Source organism: Oxyura jamaicensis, chromosome 1 (assembly GCF_011077185.1).
Source record: "Oxyura jamaicensis isolate SHBP4307 breed ruddy duck chromosome 1, BPBGC_Ojam_1.0, whole genome shotgun sequence".
Lineage (NCBI taxonomy): Eukaryota > Metazoa > Chordata > Aves > Anseriformes > Anatidae > Oxyura > Oxyura jamaicensis.
The window spans coordinates 77,355,006-77,366,885 of record NC_048893.1 but is presented as its reverse complement, the minus strand read 5'-3'; the positions used below and the strand labels follow the sequence as shown (position 1 = coordinate 77,366,885).

The following is an 11,880-nucleotide window of genomic DNA, read 5'->3' as shown; positions in this document are numbered from 1 at the left end:
AATAATAATAATAATAATAATAATAATAATAATAATAATAATAATAAAATGTGGGTCAGATTCATGCCTAGTGTGGACCAGATATCTGTTTCGACTTGGAAAACAGGTGATGTAAAATGACATCTTCTTACACAGATCAGACTCCCATTTTGAATAATCAGAATCTAAACTACTGACTTCTCTGATGAAGTTACTTGTTTGCTGCTTTTTATTCTTATTAGACCTGCAGAGAAAGTACAAGTCAGAGATGCTAGTGGAAGAAAGTGCTCCTGCCTATGGTTGAGTTCAATATAATTAGACAACAATGCAAGCTTTAATTAAATAAGTGCTGAAGTGTTGATGCTTAAAAAGATGATTGCCTGCATGGAACTTGGAGAGGGAGTTAACTTCTCTTCCACCCAATAATTCAAGCAGGCCAGGAAGTAGATTATTGTTTTCCTGCAGGAAAAAGAAAGAGAAAAAAAAAAAAAAAAAAAAAAAAAAAATTCATACAAGCCCACCTTTTTGTTTGTTTGTTTGTTTTTGTTCTTTTTTTAAATCTTTTATTGTTTTTGAATGGCTTATGATATCATATTAAATTGGTGGATATGAAAATTATCATCCTTCCAAATAGACTACACTGAAAAGCTTTCCAGAGAAGGAAAAGGTTAATGTCCTTACACAAATAATTAATCTGAAAATATGAAAATATGAAAAAGCATTCTCATCTGCATCTTTATCAAATCATCAATATTCAGGACCTAAAATTATGAATAAAGAGCATAACAAGTCATGTAAATAGGTATTTATATCTTTGTTACTATTAGACAATCAAATCATTAAATTCCCCAGTGGTAGGGATGGGAAACTGAAGCTCCACAGGGTTGTTTGTCCTCCTTTAACATTCAACTCAATTCCAGCACCTTTCAGCTGGAGAAAAAGAAGCAGGATCTAGGGCAGGATTCACCCCAGTGAGTTTTAGCTATCTGAAAGTTAGATGTCTAGCTCAAGCTAATCATGTGGAGTTGTCCCCAGTCAATGTATAAGCACCTCTAGAAGGTGATTCATCTTTGCCATCTAAGCGATGAAATTCAGTTAGGACAGCTAAATATAGATTAAATCAATCTTGTTCTTACTTCTACGTTCTGCCATTTTTCCTTCCCCTTAATATATATTTTTCTCTACTATATATTGTGAACAACTATATAATAATGAATAACTAGTTTCATAGAACTTGTTAAATAAAACAACTTTTTTTAAAAAAAAAAAAAAAAAAAAACTGAGTCCACCAAGGTATTTTATATATATAATACATATTTATATTTTCATGTCTCCAGTTCCCAGAGTCTGAAAGAGACAGAAACAGAAATTTGGAGATAAAACTTTCTGAGGTCTATGAAGATCATTTTGTTTCCATGAGGAAAACAAACAAACAAACAAACAAATAACAACAACAACAACCACAACAACAAAACAACAGCACCACCACCAACAACAAAAACAAACAATATTCATTGAAGAGGTTTGTTTTGCTTTATTTTGTTCAGGTGCCTGCCCAACCTATTTGCACTTCTTGGAGAGGAATACTTCATTTTCTGTTACAAAACTATTTATACAATTAAAAACTAATAAAAAGTGTTAAGGTGAAGTATCAAAATTTTTCAAAAGAATTGTTTTGAGTTATGGGTTTGAGATTCCATTTTCTTCATAGTCATGGTACCTAGGAAATTCTGAATTGTTTCTTTGCTTTCATTTCTTCCCAAGCGGAAAAAAAATAATAATAATAATAATAAAAAGTCTTGGCATTCAAAAAAACAACATTCTTCCATAAATGTTCTTGCTTTCAGTTTCTTCCAGAGTACTTTGACCAGTTCTCCATGACGGAGAAATGTTTCCAGAGTTGTCCATGAGTAATGTGTACTCTTTTCCTAGAGACAAAAATAGGATTATGTTTCTAGGCACTAACTTCCCAATCAGATTTAATTATTTTAGAAAAAAAAAAAAAAAAAAAAAAAAAAGACTTCTGGGCTTATTGAATATGTCCCTCAATAGGTCCCTCAGCCAGCACCTGTAAGAAGGCATACGTGTCTGTATAAGGGTCCTGAATCAAGGCCTTCATCTCCATGTGGATTATACAAAAAAAAATAAAATTAAAAAAAAAAATGCAAAATGTCAGGTCCTTGGAAACACTATAGGATGGAATTATAAATAAATTATTTTTAGTATTCATAAATTCATCTTTAAACCTGCCAAAACAGATGCACTGCACCTTTCTCTGTGCCCTCCAGGCTGCTGAACTCTGGTGAATCATGAGCAGAAATTAGTTCCAGACCTTGCCCGTAGACACGACAGGGATTGCATCAGACCTCATGGAAATAACAATGTGTTCTCAAGACCTGTTGGAGCCCTTTTGAATCTGTAGACTGGGCAACTTCATATATGATTCTGCAGCTTTTCAAAACATTGTGCTGGTTGAAAATTCTTCCATTAGAATTGGCATCTGCTTAACCCATTACAGTTCTTGTTTTATTTTGTTTACTGAATCCTGCTGATTTTTCCATCATTTTTCCATGCTTGGAATTAGTAATTTTCAAAACTGCATTTACTGAGTTTAAGAAGTTAAACTACATAAATACCCAAAATAGAAAGTGTTAGAATCAACAACAACAAAAAGACAAAAAATAAAAATAAATAAAAATCACCCACAATCAAAACTTGAAAGCAGAAACTAAAACCAAAACGGATAAAAGGATAAGGCTTAAGTGTATCTGGAAGAGGACACTGCATAAAGAGAAGATCGGGGAAAGATTGCAAAATATATTATTTATTTAAGCTTCTTAAAAAATAAAATAAAATAAAAATAAAATAAAATAAAATAAAATAAAATAAAATAAAATAAAAATGAGAATGCTTCAGTTTAGTTGCATCAGTGGCTCATTGATTCAGCCTATAGATCAAGCCTAAAACTGCAGTTCAACATGAAAATCTGTTCCTTCCACTATCTTTCTTTCTGATACCTTACCACTACTGCAGCCATGTTTCAACTCTGCCCGTGTTACCAAAACTGGGAACATTATAGAGGAAAATGCCCACAACCACTAACATTTCCATTGCTGCTTTATGCAGGCCTGCTATGAAAAATCCCATGCTACCAGTCACTAACAGTACTGGTCACAATGGAGAGAATAACCCCATGCAGAAATTGTGTGGACCTTATTGCTTTAAGCTGTCAGCACTTCTATCTCGAGAAGACCTCCTGACCGGAGACTGCCAGGATGACAGGACATGAAGAAACATCGCTGTATTCTTTTTCATTTCTTATACTCCTTGACTAGGCATCCACTGGCTTCTGTCAGAGCTGAGTTAATGATCTCACTCAGCCCTGTCACTAGAAGGGGATAGGCTGTGGTAGTGAAGAGGGAAGCTCAAGCCTGGGACAGGATCATAACACCACCAGCATCACTTTATGCTACAGTGCAAGTCAGTGCCTCTGTGTGATACTGTATTGTATCAGACAGACACAGCAGCTTACTCAGCACTAACTGGGTGATATATGAGTCTAAAGGTGCATGATATTGAAGTTGCATGTGCGTCGTATAAGCAGTGTTATGCTGACATTATGGACAGCTAATGTGGCACGCAACATCATATAGGATATAACCAACGAGATACTTCAGGTAAAAAGAGATAATGGAGACATGGTTCAGTGAAGTGAATTGTCTAATTTGTGCTGCTAAAATGTTGCTGATAAAATATGGTGACAGTTTCAGTGTTAACATTCTTTGTGCTATCTCTGTGATCAGCAGAATTATTATTCATTTTAAAGAATGTTGCTTATTTCTTCCATTGTCTGTCCTAGTCTTTCAGGACAGAACAAAAGATCATTTGTGTACTGTAGAGCTGGGCTTAATCCTACAAAGGGCTAAGCATTCTTGAAGCAGTGGACTTAATCACATGCTTAACTTTAAGCATGTCAAAAGCTCCAGTGAAATTGGCAAGACTAATTATGCCCTCAAAATAAGCATGCACTTAAGTGCTGTTTTGGATCAGAGACAGAATGTTCAGCACCTTGCAAGGCTGCTGGTTCAGTGACTGAATTTTTTTTTTGGAAGCATACATATTCAAAAAACAAAAACAAACAAACAAACAATCATCGTTCTTTGAGTATTATCAAATTGGATCCAGGCCAAAACTTTGCCATTCCCACCAGCATATGCAGCTGTTCTCTGTGCAAAGGGTGTAATTCCAACCCCCTGTATAAAAGTGTACATTTCAATTCATTTGCCATAAGCAGAAGTTTGCCATTTTCCACAGTAATAGCAACTTTTCCTGGTTACTGGTGGTTTCCTAGTCTCCATTGAAAACTGCCTCAATTTCCTATGGAATGTTTACAAGCAGGAACAGGAAACAGTTTCATTTTACTACAAACCCAAAGGGTATTTCCCATTTTATCAAGCCTGAGAAGTGTGCCTTTCAACCTTGCAGGCTGATCAGTGTCTAAGTGAACACCAGGGACTTGTTTTCAGGTACTGTAAAACTTATATCAAGACCTCAACAAGCTTAAAAGAGGGATTTCAAGAAGCAATCTGTATCCCCAGGGAAGGCAGTGCAGAGAAGTGCTATGAAGAAAAGTGTCATGGGTGTATCCATATGTACCCTGACTGCAGGAAAAGAACTTTCTGGAATGGCAATGGCTCCTTGTACAAATGAAGCAAAAGGTGTTTCTCTGTCTCAGTACCACTCCTTCTTTGTTGACAACTTAAATTCTGCATTGCAACATAACTGATCGATGTATTTTTATGTCCAGTGCCCATACAGTTTAAAGATCAGCCTTACACATCTGTAAAGAGTTATATTTATACACACAAATGATTTTACACTGAAAAAAATAGAGTAACATAAAGTGAATATAGCTTAAACACGATTCAAGCCTGTTGACTACTCTTGTATGAACTTTGCTGTAGTACCCTAACACATTTCTCTCCAGCTATGTCCCTTGTGTCTCAATAGACTTCCTAATACACCAGTCTTGAAGTTTATATGGAGTTAACCACAGCACAGAGCAAGCATAGCTTTTGCTGCCATTGACTTCAGCCAGAGCAGAAGTCACACAGTTTCTAGTAATATACATAATAAGACACACCACTGGGTACCTGTGCTTCCCCACTACACAGCTTGTCATCTCCTCCAGAATAAACCTGACCTTCAGTTACTGCTCTGTTGTCTTTTTTCTTTCACTCACATACTCATTCTTCCCCACTGCAAACCAAAATTTTTCCTTAGGTTAATTAGATTCTCAGCTTTTCTTGTACTACTAGCTTCTGCATTTGTCTGTTCCCTTGCATGTATAGAAGTGAATGAATCTCAGCAATCAAAATCTGATAGATGAAATGAAACAACTACTCTTGGGAGGAAATGAAGGGTTAGGGGTTGGGAGAAAGCAAGAAAGAAAAGAAAGTCCCTTAGCTTTGTAGCTGCCAGTGCTTTCCCTAGCAATGCCCTCCCAGCTTGCCAGAACTTGTCAGTCTAGCCTTCTGATGACCATTTCCACTTTGAATTTCAGCTGGAATGTACTCTGTTGATTTTAAATTTGCTGTTTGGTGGGGTTAATGAGGAGCAGCTGCAATACCTGTCCTAATTCCTTGTGTCTTCCCTCCTTCTCTCCCCCTTCCCCTCCTTTGAAAATAATCACACATGTACAGCTGCTCTGGCTTGGAGACCTTACAGGCAGCTTCCAAGAAATGTTTGTTAAACAGATCTTCATTTAGCTCTAAAATCCCCAGGTTTAGCTCTGGAAATGCTCAGCGTAGCAGCTGAGTTTTCAGTTCAGTTACCTATCAGCTTGACTAATTTTTAAACCTCTATTTTTTTATTTTTATTTTTTAATAATATGAACATTCAGTCCAAATTTTTTAATGCTTGCCACCTTCAGGTTTGAGTGACTTCAGAATACACCCCTATCCATCTTCTATCTGAGTCATTGTATTTTGCTCTTTGCATTGTTACCCAATAAATGAGATAATTTTCCTGGAAGGACAGTAACTGCTGATTTATTTAATACAAACAAATAATCTGTAAGCACAGCAAACTGCATATTATAGTAGTGCAGTGTGAGTGACTCCCTCTGCTTGGTAGATATTCTTCATTTTAATTGTCAGCATTAACTGACATTTTCCAGAAAATCCCTTTTTGCTCATTTATTCCTTGTATGTGACAAGACTGAAAGGAAAATCTGAGGGTTATGTTTGTATATGATTGTATTCAAGATTTTATTTTGTTGCTAGGTCTAAGCATAGGTCATTTCCAATCCTGTGTAAACAGGTCTAATCATTTAAATATGGAGCACAAATTCAAGCAGTCTGGAAAAAAAAAAAAAAAAAAAGTATTTGGGAGTGTATAATGGTACAAAAGATCGAGTCCAAAAGGCAAAGAAGTAAAGTAGTAAAGACAAACTCACTGTAAGAAATCACCTTTCTACAAGATATTTACTTTCACAAATGTATGCTGACAAAAAGAAATATTTTGCCATTAAAAAAAAGATATCCTAAAATAGTTTATACAACACACAGACTTGTTTATCTAAGTTGCATAGACTTTCTAGACATTCTAACACTGATAAAGCTGTTTCCTGGAAACTCTAAGGCTTTAATGGTTCCCCTACCCTATTCAGCTGTAGAAGGGAAGATAGTAATCTCCAAGTATTTTAAAGGAACTGGAATTTAAAATCCTGCCTTGTTGCAATGAATACTTTCTTCTAAGATGCAACTTTGCATACATCAGTGACTACATCCTCAGGCTAATCAGGGTGAAACACTTGCCATTCCTGGACAGTAGATCCACACAATGTTTGAATGCTATAAGATATCTGAAGCAGCATTCAAAGTTTATGAAAAAAAAAAAAAAAAAAAAAAAAAAAAAAGGTAGTCATCTTGAGAAATGTCTGTTTACTTCCCACTGGAAGAGTTTGAGACAGTTCTGTGGAAGTAGTACTTAATAACAGTGCAACATTTTTGTATTTACTGTGACATAAACTTAGTTTTTCTTGAGAAATTGCTTATTCTGGAAAACTATCAATGCAGTGAGATACAATATATCTTTTCCTGTTCAGAGAGTTATGCTGGTTGGTATGGCAGAACTGCTATATCACAGAAGTATCTTGAAAGCAGAAGGGATATTTTAACAGAATTAGAGTGAGGAAAAACTCTTTAATTAATTATTAAAAGGAAACAGGAAATGGAGTCAAATGTTTTAGAACTCTAAAACAAAGTATATTCCACTAGGAAAGTTTCTTTTGTTGGTTAAATATAGCATAGAACAATGTAAAACAGTTTATTACAAAACAAAACAAAACAAAACAAAACAAAACAACAACAACAACAAAAAAAAAAACAACAACAAAACATGCTTCTAAGAGCATACTATCAGCTCTGTGTCTAGAGAGTAACACAATATATGGATTCAAGTACATGGATTCCAGATGAGCATCTCTGACTAATTCAAATAAAACTCTGGTGGATTACAGAGAATTTGCAGGAGATGCTAAGTAAACTGGTATGAATTAGTTGTTGAGATATACTGAAACTATCAATTTCTGTTATTTAGACACTTTGGTTACTGTGGTATATAAGAGCTGTATATTTTTTTTAATTCTTCTCTGAACAGATCTGAACAATTTGTCCATTTTCAAGATAAGGAATTAAAACAGAGATTGTGGCTTGCCTTTACAAAAGGCTTGAATGCTACACTTGTCAGCACTGTATGATCTAACAGGAAGGTACATTAACTCTTGTGGATGGGAGCCACAATAAATTGGTGATTGTCCCACTCTACTCTGTGCTGGTGTAGCCTCACCTTGAGGACTGTGTGCAGTTCTGGGCACCACAGTACAAAAAGGACATGAAACTCTCAAGAGTGTCCAGAGAAGGGCTACAAAGATGCTGAAGAGCCTAGAGGAGAAGACGTATGAGGAGCATCTGAGGTCACTAGGCCTGTTCAGCCTGAAAAAAAAAAAAAAAAAAAAAAAAAAAAAAAAAGGGGGGGGAGGTTGAGGGGAGACCTCATTGCGGTCTACAGCTTCCTCACGAGAGGGAGTGGAGGGGCAGGTGCCAATCAATTCTCTTTAGTGACCACTGATAGGACCTGCAGGAATGGAGTCAAGCTGCAACACGGTAGATTCAGGATGGATATCAGCAAGAGGTTCTTCACCAATAGGGTTGTCGTGCACTGGAACAGGCTCCCCAGGGATGCAGTTATGACATCAAGCCTGCCAGAGCTTAAGAAGCGTTTGGACTATGCACTTAGTCATATGGTTTGAATTTTTGGGTAGACCTGTGTGATGCCAGGAGTTGACTTGATGATTATTGTAGGTCCCTTCCAACTCAGGATATTCTATGATTCTATGGTTCTAGTTTCTGTGAGAGTGCCTTAATCACCAGTCTATAAATAATTGTTGGGAAGTGAGAGGGCTTCCAACACTCTCCTGTAGTAGCTGTTCTTCTCTAGTTCATATAGCTCTAGAGGGAAGGAGATGAAGCAAAGTTCAGTCTTGCCCATAGACTATGAGGTGCTTGGGAAAGGAGAACTCATAATTCCACTGCTAGCTCAAAGGTTTCTCATGCATTTTATCTAAAGCAAACTAAAATCAGTAAAGAGACCAGCAAACAAAGCAAAAAAAAAAAAGTTATTCTCTGCATATACATAGCTTGCTGGGCTTAACAAATCTTATGTTCTTTGCTATAGACTGGCGTAGATTTGCCAAGAGTATTTTCCATCCCTTTGTAAAACTATATACAGCTGGATTATTAAAATAATCTGCCATGAAGTAACAGATAGTGGTCAGATGTTGTAAGGCAAAGGATGAAATTAAATTTTTTGTTTGTTTGTCTTTCACATCTGGGAGAAAGCTCTAAAGCACTGAGGTCCCTAACTGAAACAATAAGCAGCAGAACTAACAACATATGTTTTCCATATAGTGGTACAACTTCACCTCATTACTGCAGCAATTTCAGCTTTTCCTACCCTCTGTTTTGCTGTTTTTCAAAGCATTTCTAAGCAGTTATATACCTGCAAATGATCACCTTTACTTTGAGGTAAAGGTGAACTAGGTAAAACTAGGGTAAATGGATCCGGACTGCCCAAGTGAGATCAGAACAAGTACTGTTTCGTTTTCTGGTTTAGAAGGTGAGTAACTTTTTTTCAATGGATGAAAGCTGGTCAAGCTGAGGTGTAAAACCCTGGCTCATATTAGGCAAACTTGACCGGTAGCCAACATTCTCATAATCAAAACTGGGGCTCAAACACCACACAGGAAAATAATTTTTCAAAGCATTTAGCAGCTAATGAATAAGTAAATCAGAACAATAAGTTCTATGAATATATTAGGAAGACTGGAGAAAATCTCTTTAGTGATAGACTGAAATATCACCTCTTTGTGGTTGTGAATAAAGGTAACATTTGACCTCAGTTCTGAAGGAACATGGCATCTGCAGCAAGCATGTTGGATGGCTATTTTTCTTATTTAGACTTCACTTTTGCTATGTGACTAGTTAATCAGATCTGCTTTATTCTCTCTCTCTTTTTATATATTTTTTTATTTTTATTTTTTACCATGTTTTCAGCATCTTTACCAATCTCTACAAAATTCCTCAGAGACAAATAGGAATTTCTTACAATAATCATGGAATCATTGAATTGATGTAAACGGGCATGTACAAGTGTGTGTGTATACTTGATCTGTCTCATTCTATCATTCTTAGCTTCACTTGTACATTTCCTGAGCAAGACCAGAACATTTGTAATCACTGTAGTAGCAAAGGAGTGAGAATTGTGCAAGCCAAAGGAAATTTTGAATGTTATAATGTTTTCATGCAATAAGGCTGTCAGTAACCTCTGCCACATTTCATTTCATGAACTGTTATTACTGTGTGTCTGAAAAACTTTGGTGATCAGGAAACTATTATGTTTTAGAATTATGCTGTTGAAAGGAATTCGATCTGCTAGTTGCCAAGGAAGTAAAAACTAGTATCTCCAGAACTGAATTGGATATGATTTCTAATCTGTCAGGCAACCCAAGAAATCCATCTGCCATTGATTCTGGGGTAATTCTGGGTAAATGGACATTTGTTGCTCTAAGTAGCACTGGACAAAAACAATTTGAATAATTCACAGCATTGATTACCAGACCAGTTATATGATTTTGTGAGGCTGCTGAACAGACAGGATTGCACTCATCAACTTTACAATTAGAAAATGAAATTTATTCCAGAAAGGGGAGAAAGAGTAAAAATGAAACCAGAATCCCAGGTGCATAAAACCAGGAAAAATGATAAAATGTCCATCAAGGCATGTTAATGTGAGTCATTAGAAGCAAATGAATGAGCTGTGTTTCGCTGTTGTTGTTGTTGTTGTTGTGTTGTTTTGGTTTGGTTTGGTTTTAAGAAAAAAAAAAAAAAAGCCAATGTTAATACAGAGACTGCATCTTTCAGTAGGTATTGCCTTATCTTAGATTTAAACTATATGATTGTATATTGATTTGTTGACTCTAATGAGTATGTTCTTCTAGGCAATTAAATTTATCTGAATATGTAGGAGTTTCTACTTGCCTTTACTAATCCTTTGATTTCAATCATTATTGACATACAAGATTCAGTCACTACTAGACAGAATCTGCCATGACTGTCCATTTCAATGGACATTCTGTCCATTGTAAGACATATTCACTCCCACACATACCTGCATTTTCTAGCATAGTCTCCTGCCCTGAACCACACTCTTGAGGAACTTGTCCTACTCTGATGACTACAGAGAGAACTTGTACTGACTGGCCTCTGATTTTAGTGCTCATTTTAAAATGTTAATCATGTTTTTCCTCCCTAACCAGGCTACACAGAGCAAGGCAACATAAAGAGTGCTATTTTTTTTTTTTTTTTTTTTTTTTGGCTTCTGCAGCACAGAGTATTATCATTTACATCTCAAAGGCACCAGCAGAACATTAGTACCTTCCCTGGCCAGAGGAAGGGGAGGGCGTAACTCTGACTCAGACTTGTATCTGAGTCACAATCCTTGCAGCAATCATCAGGGTGGTGCTGCTTTCACCACACACCTCTCTCAGAACTGCACTCATGCTTAGAGCCCCATGAGGTACCTACCCTTGTGTACTTGATTTTAAAATTTGAACATTTTCTAAGGCACTCAATAAACACATTTATGAAAGAGAAAAAAAAAAAAAAAAAAAAAAAAGTACCCAATAAATCCTTCTAAAACAGCCAAGTCTGCCCTTAAGCTGATTCTGGCTAGAATTCAGGCACTAAACAAACACAAACACTTCTCTATGCCAAATAATCCTCTTTCACATTGGAAATAGAAGGCAACAAGAGAGGAATTTTATTTAGCATTGACAGAAAATCCAAGAAAAACACAGAACTGGCAGAACTGGAAGTTTTCATGAGCTGTAAGAATGTGACATAGTACTATTGTTAGACACCAAACAAAGACCAAGCAGGTGGGCAGTATAAAGGCAGTGGTTATCTTCTCACCTGCTACAATGGCATATAACACACCTACCACAGTTTTTGTAGTAGCTAAAAGTAAGAACACTTCTAATGACCTATAGGACATTATTTTCTTTTCAGCTTTAGTAAAGTACGAAGGACACTTATGTTGTTTTAAAAAGTGTACAATTTATGCAGAATTGTTACAAACAAAGCTGAGAAAACTTAAAATTGGATCACACCCACTAGGGCTAGAATTATTTTTAATGCACAAAGATTCTCCATTTACTTCAAGGCATTCAGACACCTACATAGAGGTCTTTCAGTTTCTCTAGAGCCAAAGCAGCCCTAAGACCCAGGTATAAATCTGGGCTTTGGATGAAAGGAAAGGAAAGGGAGGGAAAGGAAAGGA

General features: G+C 36.2%; 1 long non-coding RNA gene across 2 annotated transcripts in view; it reads right to left on the bottom strand.

Moving 5' to 3' along the window:
- Positions 1–358: 358 nt before the first annotated feature.
- The window catches only part of LOC118157702, a 34,505-nt gene continuing 22,983 nt past the window's right edge, over positions 359–11,880 (bottom strand). For both annotated transcript variants that reach the window (XR_004746705.1, XR_004746704.1), the window contains one exon: positions 359–438. This is a non-coding gene — a long non-coding RNA (uncharacterized LOC118157702). The remainder of the gene's footprint in view (positions 439–11,880) is intronic.